Here is a 13,077-nt window from a genome sequence, read left to right on the forward strand (position 1 = left end):
CCGGATATTCGGCGGGGGCGGGAATCGGGCCGCGCCGGTTGGCGGGCCCCCCCGCTCGATTCTCCGGCCCGGGTGGGCCGAAGTCCCGCCGATAAATTGCCTGTCCCGCCGGCGTAAATTAAATCACCTACCTTACCGGCGGGACAAGGTGGCGCGGGCGGGCTCCGGGGTCCTGGGGGGGGACGCGGGGCGATCTGACCCCGGGGGGGGTGCCCCCACGGTGGCCTGGCCCGCGATCAGGGCCCACCGATCCGCGGGCGGGCCTGTGCCGTGGGGGCACTCTTTCCCTTCCGCCTCCGCAACGGTCTCCACCATGGCGGAGGCGGAAGAGACTCTCTCCACTGCGCAAGCGCGGGAAACTGTCAGCGGCCGCTGACGCTCCCGCGCATGCGCCGCCCCGAGATGTCATTTCCGCGCCAGCTGGCGGGGCAACAAAGGCCGTTTCCGCCAGCTGGCGGGGCGGAAATCCCTCCGGCGTCGGCCTAGCCCTTCAATGTTGGGGCTCGGCCCCCAAAGATGCGGAGCATTCCGCACCTTTGGGGCGGCGCGATGCCCGTCTGATTGGCGCCGCTTTGGGCGCCAGTCGGCGGACATCGCGCCGTTTGGGGAGAATTTCGCCCCAGGTCCTGAAAGATTTGATTATTTTGTCCAAGCGAATAAAATTGTGGTACAAATTGTAGTCCCAACACAATCCCGAGTACAGTGTGGGCGGGGGGGGGGGGGGGGGGGGGGGGGGTGATATTTAACCTCCTGTGAAGTCTGGTGCAGCCAGAAAAACCAGGCTCGAAAAGCCATGATGACTTGCGGAGAAATTGCAGGCTTACCTCTCACCTAAAGCTTTGGTCATCGTCGAGAGGCTCAGGTTCCATAAACGTAACCAACAAGAAGGTGAATCAATCAGTTTATAGTTACTTTGAAGAAATTAGCTGAATACTGTGAATTTGGACATGTCTTGAACGACACCATTAGAGACAGTGTGTGATTTAAGAAGCAAAGTTATCCCAAAAGGTTTGTAACCAGAAAACAATTTAAACCTAAAGAAGGTTTAGAAGTCACGATCTCGATGGAATTAAGTTTGAGCACTCACTGGTTGGCATGGTGCGCAGTGGTTAGCACTGGGACTGCAGTGCTGAGGACCCGGGTTCGAATCCCGGCCCTGGGTCACTGTCCGTGTGGAGTTTGCACATTCTCCCCGTGTCTGCGTGGATTTCACCCCCACAACCCAAAGATGTGCAGGGTAGGTGAATTAGCCATGTTAAATTGCCCCTTAATTGGAAAACAAAATAATTGTGTACTCTAAATATTTAAACAAAACGTTTGAGCTCTGAAATCCCAAAAATTTTGGCACCGGTTCGAAATTGCCCCCAATTTACAAATACTGGGCACACAGCAGCAGATTGCTGTTGCAAAGATACAAAATGCAGGAGTTGTGGTAAAAAGGGTCACACTGAATCTGCATGTTGGAGAATGAAACAACAAATTCCAAACAAGAAGCATAGAAATCAAGAACCAAATGTATCAAGTGGAAAACGGAATGGAGGGAAAAGGACCCACGTGATACGAAAAGGACACAAAATGGACCAGTGTCACAGTCAGAAGACAAACTGATGTTGAACGTACTGGCCATTGCATTGCATGTGGGCAGCATGGTAGCATAGTGGTTAGCACAGTCACTTCACAGCTCCAGGATCCCGGGTTCGATTCCCGGCTTGGGTCACTGTCTGTGCGGAGTCTGCACGTCCTCCCTGTGTGTGCGTGGGTTTCCTCCGGGTGCTCCGGTATCCTCCCACAGTCCAAAGATGTGCAGGTTAGGTGGATTGGCCATGTTAAATTGCCCATAGTGTCCAAAAAGGTTAGGTGGGGTTACTGGGTTATGGGGAAAGGGTGGAGGTGTGGGCTTAACTCAGGTGCTCTTTCTAAGGGCCGGTGCAGACTCAATGGGCCAAATGGCTTCCTTCTGCACTGCAGCATTCTATGATGTATGATCTATTCTATGATCACCATACCCAGCTCGGAAATGCCCTTTCCAGTGCTCGCTCTGGCATGCCCTCTCCAGGCTCACATTCTCTCTATCACTGTGCCCACTCACAATGGCACAAGGGATAATCCACAGATTACCACCACTGAGTTCCTCTTCTTTAAACTATTCTCGAGCTCCTTTTCCGATGTATAGGCTCACTGTCCCAGGCCCTTTGGAGATGACCTAGGTTGTGGAAGCCATCTTCCTGCTACCATAGCCAGCGACAGAAACGTTAATGGGTCAGATGCCCACAGGGAGCTCAACTGAATTGCATAAGCAGCTAATTGAGGGTAAATTCTGAGGGAATTTTGCCTCCAGAAGGTTTGAGATCAAGGACCTTCCTTTATGAGCACTCCATGGCAATGGGTCCCCTTAACTCTCCACTGCTACCACAGGACCCCAGCTTCCCCCAACCAAACCCATCTCTCTTCGAGGGTGACCTATCATTGAGGAGTCTCACCCTGCAGCCTTAGCCATGGCCACCATGGGCAGTGGCACCGATGAGGCTGATGAAGTTGCTGAGCTGCTGGCAGAATGCAGCCCCGGTTCTCACCATCAGCCAGTCTGATCCGGCTCTCACCTGCATCCAAACACTCTAGTCAAAGTGACAGGAAGCTAATCAAGAGCTTGATGATCTCCACAGCGGAGGTTCCATGACATGAATTGTAGTCCCTTCTAAATACCACCTTGGGTAAGGTTAGTTAAATTCTTTACAGACTGGGATCAAACCTTCCTGCTCTAATAATTCTCACTTGTTCAATGAGTTTACAAATTGAGCCGGGAAAACATTGCTGTTGACCAGTTAACATGTATTGACTTCAAAACTGAAATGTGAGTGTCAGCTAAATGAGAAGGAATCATCCCTTAACAATAAGAAAAACTTACACACATCAAATCAAATTTCTTAAATTAATGACCAGAAAAATAGGTCTCGATGATTGTGGGAGATGGAAGTTATAGTGTTCAATTATTCTGAGTTTTATGTGAGTCTGATCTTTGCTAACTGTGCTTGATTGGTTGAGCCTGGTTGTAGACTCAGAGCAAAGCAAACATACACCACATATATGTGGGTTTTCTCCGGGGGCTTCGGTTTCCTCCCATAGTCTAAAGATGTGCAGGTTAGGTGGATTGGCTATGCTAAACTGCTCTTAGTGTCCAATTAGATGGGGTTACGGGGATAGTGTGGAGGTGTAGGGATAGGGTGGATGTGTGGGCTTTGGTAGGGTGCTCTTTCCAAGGGCCGGTGCTGACTCAATGGGCCGAATTACCTCCTTCTGCACTGTGAATTCTATGATTCTATGATAAGCAACGAGAATCAGAACTGTCGGTGTGAATGCAGATGGTTTGCGATTCCAGAGATATTTTGTAAATAAACCTACACCATACTTGTTATATTACGTGATCATAATATATCGTTACTCTTTGCTTTACTTCCAGAATGGTCTGATGGTTAGATTTCAAAGAAATTACCAATCTTCAATTCAAAGCAAAATAGATTTAATGAATAACAAATATAGAATTTACAGTGCAGAAGGAGGCCATTCGGCTCATCGAGTCTGCACCGGCTCTTGGAAAGAGCACCCTACACAAGGTCAACGCCTCCACCCCATCCCCATAACCCAGTAACCCCACCCAACACTAAGGGCAATTTTGGACACAAAGGGCAATTTTGGACACTAAGGGCAATTTATCATGACCAATCCACCTAACCTGCACATCTTTGGACTGTGGGAGGAAACCGGAGCACCCGGAGGAAACTCACGCACACACGGGGAAGATGTGCAGACTCCACACAGACAGTGACACAAGCCGGAATCGAACCTGGGACCCTGGAGCTGTGAAGCAATTGTGCTATCCACAATGCTACCGTGCTGCCCCCTATGGGTATAAATACTATAAATAATATAAATACTAATGAGTTTGTTCACTCTTACAGAACTGTAACTGATGATAAAGTAACTCAGAAGAAGTGTTAACTATGTTTAACTACACGTGCCAACTAAGCTATATCTCTCTAACACTCTGCTGTCAAGTCACTCCTGGTTCAAAGAGAGTGAAGATTCTCTGAGTGCAGTTTGTATAGCTGAATCTGGTGCTGCCATCTAGTGGTTGTCTAACACTATGATGCAGTTGTTAACCCTTCATATACCAGCAGGTATACAGATCACTACAACACTTAGAAACTAGCATCATCTCTGCATTACTCTGAGGCAAAACAGTCATATAAAATGTACAACAAAAGCAATGTTTTTTCACATAGATATTAATAGTTAGGAAGACAAATGGTGGAAAATAGATGCATGAGTCCTGACTGCAGCTCCCAGCGCCTCATTGGTATAGTCCTGTTCTGAATATCTTTAACTGAACATTCATATCAAAGGTTCTCCTCGTTGCTCTATCATGAGTTACAGTTTCCATTTTATCTGAGGCAGTCTGTTCCTCTCTTCCTTCACCATTACCCAATCTGAATCCTTGATCTCTAGGTTTTGATTCCTTCTTCTCAGTTGTTCATTGACCCCCCCCCCCCCCCACCTTTTCCTGAGCTAATAAAGTAAATCCTTCTCCCTTCCCCTCCCCTGCTGAATAAATTCAACAGCTGAAAACAAAACCCCGGGTATCAATGAACATCTCCGAGAGGGAAATTTGGCTGCATGCGTAAAACCAAAACTGAAGCAAAACCACATGACACTGATTGCCTTCCCTCCGAATCTCGCCACCAGGTATCCCCCGATTCCCAAAACGAGATAACGGGGCGGGATTCTCCGCTTCCCCAGCCCCATGTTTCTCGACGGCACGCCGATCGCTGGTGACACGATTCTCTCTTCCCGTCGCTTGTCAGTCTGCTTTCCCATTGAAGCCACCCCACACCTCCGGGAAAACCCACGGACGCGGGTGAGCTGCCAGCGGGAAAATCGAATCCCAACGACTGGAGAATTCGGCCAATAGCTCATCTTGCAGCAAGTCTGTTCCCTTTTATATCAGCTCATCTCCAATTAGAAATGGTCAACCTCGCATATTTTTATAAAATCTGTTTCGAAAGGACAGATTAGGCCTTTGTTTCTCGTTCTTTTCTTTTAAGACGTTCAAATTGCGGACTGTGAGGGCTGGCACGGAGGAATGACTTTTATTAAAAACATAGCTTCCAGAAAGTACTACACAGCCAGTCCATCATGCGGACACAACATCGTCATCCATCTGGAAGCCATTTAGATGGAAACATTTTTTCCAGATAAACTCACACAAGGCGCTTTGCTTCAAAACCTTACTGATCTGCCCCCAGAAATGCTTTACAACGTCGAGGGGATCTGCCAAGCACATGTGAAGAATTATGAAAGAAATGCCTGTTAAAGGGCCAGCTGTCTTACCGATCCCATCAACGGCTCTGAAAAATAATATGTACTGAATGATTTTCCAGCTTCTGACTGGGTTCTGGTGGTGGGATTAGGTGGTGACATGAAATTAGTTATTTTCGAGGATGCAGTCGTACAAAGATTCCACTTTCCAACACCAGTAATTTGACGCGGGTTCCTGGTCTGCTGTGTCTCTACAACACTCCGAAGGCAATCAATGTCAATGAGAACTGAGCGATTGCTAACCCCACTTCAACAATTAATGCCAAGTTATCTGCCAATATAGAGTAAAAATAAATGCAGATCTTATCCAACATTCTGGTTTTATCCTTTTCTGACAGTAAGGTGTATATTTTGATTTAATATATTTCACATCAGTCTAAAAACTTTTAATGCTACCTCTTAGCATTTGGTTCCAAACTATCCATTAAGAGAAAACCTATGTTGAACAAATCCAGTCCTGATCTCAAAAACAGAGCTATTTATGCCTGGAGGGAACTTTAAATCAATAGTCTTGAGTTGTCTCATTGCTTCATTAATGCGAATGATTAATACTTCGCACTAGGATCCGTGGACCTATTTTTTTGCAGTTTTTATTCAAACAGCTTTTACTGCAAACACTTCACATATCAGAAAGTACAAATATGCTATAATATCCCGGACGGGACCTGCAGAGTGGGAATGCTCGTCTTCCCCGTGCTCCTTGCGGAGTGCGAGCTCCCCCGCTGGGGGCGGGGTATCTCAATTACCCAGTGTTTATAGATTCGGCCAGTCAGGCACCGAGCAGAGAGGAAATAAAACTTTCTTCATATTTCACTCAGTGTTAACTCCCCATTTCCTTATTAAACTTACGGATTTACGAATTAGGAGCAGAAGTGAGCCATTCGGTCCCACAATCCTGTCCCACCATTTAATAAACAAAGAATAAAGAACAATACACCACAGGAACAGGCCCTTCGGCCCTCCAAGCTGTACCGGTCATAATACCACCCTTGGCCAAAACCCTCAACACTTCCTTGTGCCGTATCCCTCTGTACCCATCCTATCCATGTGTTTGTTTTCATGTGTCGGTGCAGACTCGATGGGCTGAAGGGCCTCTTGTGCACTGCAGTATTCTGTGAGGGGTAGGCAATCTGACTCCTTCTCCCAGCTCTGCTATTTAATCAAGGATAGCAGCTTCATGACCCATGGTGCCACAGTTATTCACTCAGACTGGCACCTTAGCAACCCTGGTGTCATGGACAGAATTTATGTGTTTTGTTTCTGCCCATGATCAGTGTCTTTTTTCCTACGCTCAGAGTGATGATGCCAATTTACAAATACAAAAGGTTACTTATTACCACACACTTTTTCCAAAGGTTTAAATGTACCGTCATACTCATTGAAATCACCCACACTATTACTCACACAAAGATTTGTTACAGATGAAGGAAAAATCAATACAATTGCAATTTATGAATCTTTCAGTCTCTTTTGGAACAAGCCTGCAGTTTCTGAGATGAGTTGAAGATAAGTGAAGGTCTAATAAAGTTGCAAAGCCTTTTGTAATTGATTTCCAGGAGGTTGATTCTCAGGTGAATTTTAAGTTTTACTAGTCCGGGATAGTCCTTCCCCTGTTCTGAAGGAATGACTGTTGATTACCTTGGCTGCTTCGTTGGCATGCAGCTAGATTGAACGTCATCTGGTGGCAACCTTGGAGATAGGCTGAGGGCAACATCACAAAAGAGCACATTCATGTGGCCTGATACTCACAGTCAACCTGCCCATGCATCATTTTTATTGAAAAAAATATTTTTATTGGCATTTTCAACATTGTATACACTGATATTTATTGTACAGTGTACAGTAAAAAAAGACTTTGTCTTACATTACTCGATTTACAGATTACTACTGTCCAGTTCGGCATGTCTTCCCCCCCCACCCAGCCACCCCCTCCTGCTATATTCCCTGGTCGATCCGGGGGTGTGGTCCTCCTTTTCCTTGCTCTCACCCGTCTCCCGCCCCCCCCCCACCCTTTCTCTTCTCCTTTAGTCGGCTTCGGCCGTATTGATTTGTTTTGTGGGGGATGAGTGGGGAGGGGGCGGGGGTGGTAGTCGGGGGGGGGGGGGGGCGGGGTGGTAGTCACCACTGATGTATATATTATATATTTAGGATGTTGATAGGTGCTTTACGGTAAGGCCCCTGTACGACAGGTACGGGGGTAGATCCCTGCCTGCTGGCTCCGCCCAGTAGGCGGAGTATAAATATGTGTGCTCCCAGTACAGTAGCCATTTCGTCAGACACCTGTAGGAGGCCACACACCTCAGTGTAATGATGCCTCGATTACATCCTACTCTAGTCTTTGTGTAATTGATCGTGCATCAGGGGGTTGCCCCCCCTTCCCCCCGTGTTGTCCCTCTTTGTCCGTCTCAGACTCTGCCTTCTTTCCCCCCTCCCCCCTGGGTTGTGCGTCATTGGTGTTCCTCCTTTTCTTTTGTTTTTTCCCTCTCTAGTCCTTCCAGTTCCCTGTTGCTGGCCCCGAACAGGTTTTGGAACAGGCCGACAAATTTCCCCCATGCAGTAAAGAAGCTTTCCCCTGACCCTCGAAGGGCGTATTGGATCTTCTCCAGGGAGAGAAATTCCAAGAAGTCAGCGAGCCAGGCACATCAGAGACGTGCTCGTGTCCAGCATCTGCTCGACCTACATCCGGCAGCGACTACTCGAAATCGGGGCAAAAGACCTCCAGGACATGCTAATGCTCGCCTCCTCGCTGGAGGTGGCCCGACATAATTTGGGTTTGTACCCCGCGGACTCTGCGAGCCCCCCTCGGACTTCCTCAGACTCAGCCACGTTACGGGCCTGCGCCGCGCGGCGACCCACTCATCCTGGGGGTACACCATGCTACTTCTGCGGGTAGGGCCAGCATCCACACCCACGCTGCCCAGCCCGCTCCGCGATCTATAGCGACTGCGAGAAGAAGTGGCATTTTGTGAGATTCTGCCTTGCCAGGCCCAGGGGCCAGAAAAACAAAGAACAGCCGCCCAAAAATCAGCCTCTCAGGCCCGCAGGCCTCGCAATGCAGCTGCGCACCGACCCGACACGCCCCCTTCTGATGCGTCATCCACCTCGTGCGAATCATGGGAACGGCCATCTTGTCGGCGGCCACCTTCTCGACCCGACACATGCGACCGACGGCGGCGGCCATTTTACGAGTCCGACTCGGCTGAGGACTCGGACTACCCACGAGTGGGAGCGATCACCCTCGGCTAAACTCGGTCAAACCATCTGCAGAACTCGATGATGAAGGTCGAAGTCAACGGGCGCGGCACTTCATGCCTCTTCGACTCCAGGAGCACGGAGAGCTTTATTCATCCAGAAACGGTAAGGCGCTGCTCCTTTCGCACCCATCCTGCGTCACAAACTATAGCCCTCGCATCCGGGTCCCACTCGGTCCAAATCAGGGGGCACTGTATCGTGGATCTCTCGATCCAGGGTGCCAAATACACCCGTTTCAAACTTTATATCCTCCCCCACCTCCGCGCCCCCCTGCTGCTCGGACTGGATTTCCAGTGCAGCTACCGAAGCCTGACACTGAAGTTCGGCAGACCCTTGCCCCCCCCCTCATGGTATGCAGCCTCGCGACACTGAAAGTCGCACCCCACTCGCTATTCGCGAACCTCACTCCCGACTGTAAGCCCGTCACCACCAGGAGCCGGCGGTACAGTGCCCAGGACATGACTTTTATCAAGTCAGAGGTCCAGCGTTTACTGGGAGAGGGGGTCATCGAGGCTAGCAACAGCCCTTGGAGAGCACAAGTGGTGGTAGTCCGGTCCGGAGATAAGAAACGGATGGCCGTGGATTATAGCCAGACCATAAACCGCTTCACGCAGCTCAATGCGTACCCCTTCCTCGCATAGCAGAAATGGTAAATCGGATCACCCAATACTGAGTATTTTCCACGGTCGACCTCACATCCGCCTACCACCAGCTCCCCATCCGACCAATAGACCGCCCCTATACTGCCTTCGAAGCAGCCGGCCAGCTCTTTCACTTCCTCAGGGTCCCCTTCGGCGTCACAAATGGGGTCTCCGTCTTTCAAAGGGCGATGGACCAAATGGTGGACCAGTACGGTTTGCGGTCTACATACCCGTACTTGGACAATGTCACCATCTGCGGCCATAACCAGCAGGACCATGACGCAAACCTCGAAAAGTTCCTCCAGACCGCCCGAGCCCTTAACCTGACCTATAGCGAGGAAAAATGCGTTTTCCACACAACCCGGCTAGCCATCCTCGGCTATGTCGTGGAAGACGGGGTCCTAGGTCCCGACCCTGACCGCATGCACCCCCTAAAGGAACTCCCCCTTCCCCGCAGCCTGAAGGCCCTCAAACGGTGCTTGGGGCTCTTCTCTTATTACGCCCAGTGGGTCCCCAAATATGCAGACAAAGCCCGCCTACTCATAAAGACCACCATATTTTCCCCCTCGGCTGAGGCTCGATTGGCCTTAAACCGCATCAAGGCCGGTATCACCAAGGCCGCTATGCGCGCGGTGGACAAAACTATCCCCTTCCAGGTAGAGAGCGATGCGTCAGACATCGCTCTGGCTGCTACCCTCAACCAGGCAGGCAGACCAGTAGCATTCTTCTCCCGGACCCTCACTGCCTCTGAGATTCAACACTCTGCAGTCGAGAAGGAGGCACAAGCCATTGTGGAGGCTGTACGGCACTGGAGGCACTACCTAGCCGATAGGAGGTTCACCCTCGTCACCGACTAATGGTCGATCGCCTATATGTTCGATAACGTGCAACGGGGCAAAATAAAAAATGATAAAATTTTGAGGTGGAGGATCGAACTCTCCACCTACGCGTACGATATCAAGTATCGTCCAGGGGAGCTCAACGAGCCCCCAGATGCCCTGTCCTGCGGCACGTGCGCCAACGCGCAGGAGGATCGCCTGCAAGCCATCCACAATGACCTCTGTCACCCGGGGGTTACCCGGCTCGTCCACTTTATCAAGTCCCGCAATCTACCTTACTCAACCAAGGAGGTCAAGGCCATGACCAGGGCCTGCCAGGTCTGTGCGGAGTGCAAACCGCACTTCTACCGGCCAGACAAGGCTCGGCTTGTGAAGGCTTCGGGGCCCTTTGAGCGACTAAGCGTGGACTTCAAGGGCCCCTCCCGTCCACCAACCGTTATGCCTATTTCCTCACCGTTATCGATGAGATCTCCCGCTTCCCATTCGCCATTCCCTGCCCTGATATGACCTCTGCCACTGTGATAAAGGCACTGCACAGCATCTTCACGCTGTTCGGTTTCCCCGCTTATATCCACAGCGACCGGGGTACATCATTCATGAGCGATGATCTGCGTCAGTATCTGCTCAGCAAAGGCATTGCCTCGAGCAGAACGATCAGTTATAACCCACGGGGAAACGGGCAGGTGGAGAGGGAGAACACGACCTGTGGAAGGCTGTCCTTCTGGCCCTACGGCCGAGAAGTCTCCCAACTACCCGCTGGCAGGAGGTCCTGCCCGACGCCCTACACTCCATTAGGTTGCTCCTCTCCACGGCCATGAATGAGACCCCTCACAACCGATTGTTTGTCTTCCCCAGGAAGTCTACCTCCGGGGTCTCTCTTCCACCTTGGCTGACGGCTTCGGGACCTGTTCTTCTCCGGAGGCACGTGAGGAGCCATAAAACGGACCCCCTGGTCAAGAAGGTCCAATTACTACACGCAAACCCCAGTTACGCCTACGTCGAGTACCCCGACGGCAGGCAAGATATGGTTTCTGTCCAGGATCTGGCACCCGCTGGTTCCCCCACTACAGACACCCCTTCCCTCGCAGCTCCCCTGCAGGACCCGGCACCCACTACAACACACCCCCTCCCGGCCCCACTCCGCGTTGGTGGGCGCCTACCGCGTGCACCCCCTAGCGCCCCCACACTACACACCCCGCCAGCGCCGGCACCGCTACCCTCAGCCCCACCTATTCCCCCTGCACCCCGATCCCCTACCCCGACCTGGACCAAGGCTCCCGGACGTGCTCCCGGACGTACCCTCAACTAAGACGTCCGTGTCTTCCGCACCACCGCCCGAGCTGAGGAGGTCGATAAGGACGATCAGGCCACCGAGACGAATGGACTTATGATGGCACTTCACCCCCGCCGGAACTTTTTTTTAAAAACAGGGGGTGAATGTGATGAACGGTTACTGTATTACTGCACCCTTGTCATCATGTAAGGTGATGTCCCCTTTAAGACCGGGCTTGGAACCCTGGGGGACTCCGCCTCCGGCTCCGACCACCTGGGAGCCGTATATAAGGGGCCGCCTTGCAGGCGGCACCCAGTTAGCACCCGTCTCGGCACCAGGCTAGTTCTTAGCTTATTAAAGCCTTCTTTACCGTTTACTCTCTAAGCGTCGTTATTGAGGGTACAACAATTACCGTGCCACCCATCTCAACATAATGAGATCAACCCGTATAGTATAATATACCACAAGGTAGCTTTCCAAACATTTGTACTAATTGAATGGCAGTGACTGTATAAAAGCTTCCTTTATGATGCCCATTGTTTTATTCTACATTGCAAAGGATCATAAATCAAATTAGTTCTGACTAAGCACCAGAAAAGGGGATTACAAAGCCAATAAGGGATATATTTCCATGGAAAATAAGAGGATTGACAAAATTCCATCGTGAATCATGGTGCTTCCAGCAGCAGTCTTTTTAATCTAAAAATGGCATTCCTTCTCCTGTTGAGGTGATGACTGATGGCGCAGAGAGCTGGAGAATTTGTTTTATTTTGCATCTACCTGTGGTTGCAATCCTCACAGAGTCAGCAGCACTTCGGGACTCGTTCTGCAGCCTCCTGACGGGGAAAGATAAGTTACAAGCAGCGATACATTGGCTGCCAGCGCCGATTGCCTCATATGTGCTCACTTCCATTTTAACATATTAATGTTCTGAAATGAGAGCTGATGTAAATGTAGGCATTGTTTAATGGTTCCGCGGCACTAAACATTTTGTCCAGTTCATTGAATTGCTCACCTGAAACTGTGACTCCTAAATTGCCGCACTGCAGTAATGTGCTCTCAAAATGTCGGGTGCCATCAACCAAATTTGTTCTAAGCGCGGTAACGAGTGGGAATGACTGAGTGTTTCCCGACGGTCGACCCGCGGGCATCACACCGCAAATGACTGTCCCACCAGTTGATTCACCAGGACCCCGCTAATGAGGGGGAGCAGCATTTAAACCGACCCCACAGAACAAACCCCAGAAAGCGCTCGGTCATGTCTCTGCACAGACCAGCTCCACGGTTCGGAGATGCCGACCTGGCCAGAACGATGGACGTGGCCAAGTCCAGACAGATACCCTGTTGCCCCGAGGGGGTCGGCAGGTCAGCCGCAGGTCAGCTAGCGCCGCCTGGGAGACAGTGGCAGCGGCTGTTAGCACGGGGACTGTCACCAGGAGAACCACCATCCAGTGGCGCAAGAAGCTCAATGACCTCCACCCGACCGCACGAGTGAGTTGGCATTGACGCCTGACACTGGTTCCACTTGCTTACCCCCACCCCCGATGCCCTTGCACCTGACATCGCGCCCCCTACACAATACCGCAGCGTGCCCCAGCTCACCCCACCCATGCCCGGCTGCAGTATACCCACCAGTCCTCCCGCCATGCCACCCCACCATGCCTTAAGCATGCGGCTCACAATGCCCTCTCTGTGCCCC

The sequence above is a fragment of the Scyliorhinus torazame genome, chromosome 17, assembly GCF_047496885.1.
Source record: "Scyliorhinus torazame isolate Kashiwa2021f chromosome 17, sScyTor2.1, whole genome shotgun sequence".
NCBI lineage: Eukaryota > Metazoa > Chordata > Chondrichthyes > Carcharhiniformes > Scyliorhinidae > Scyliorhinus > Scyliorhinus torazame.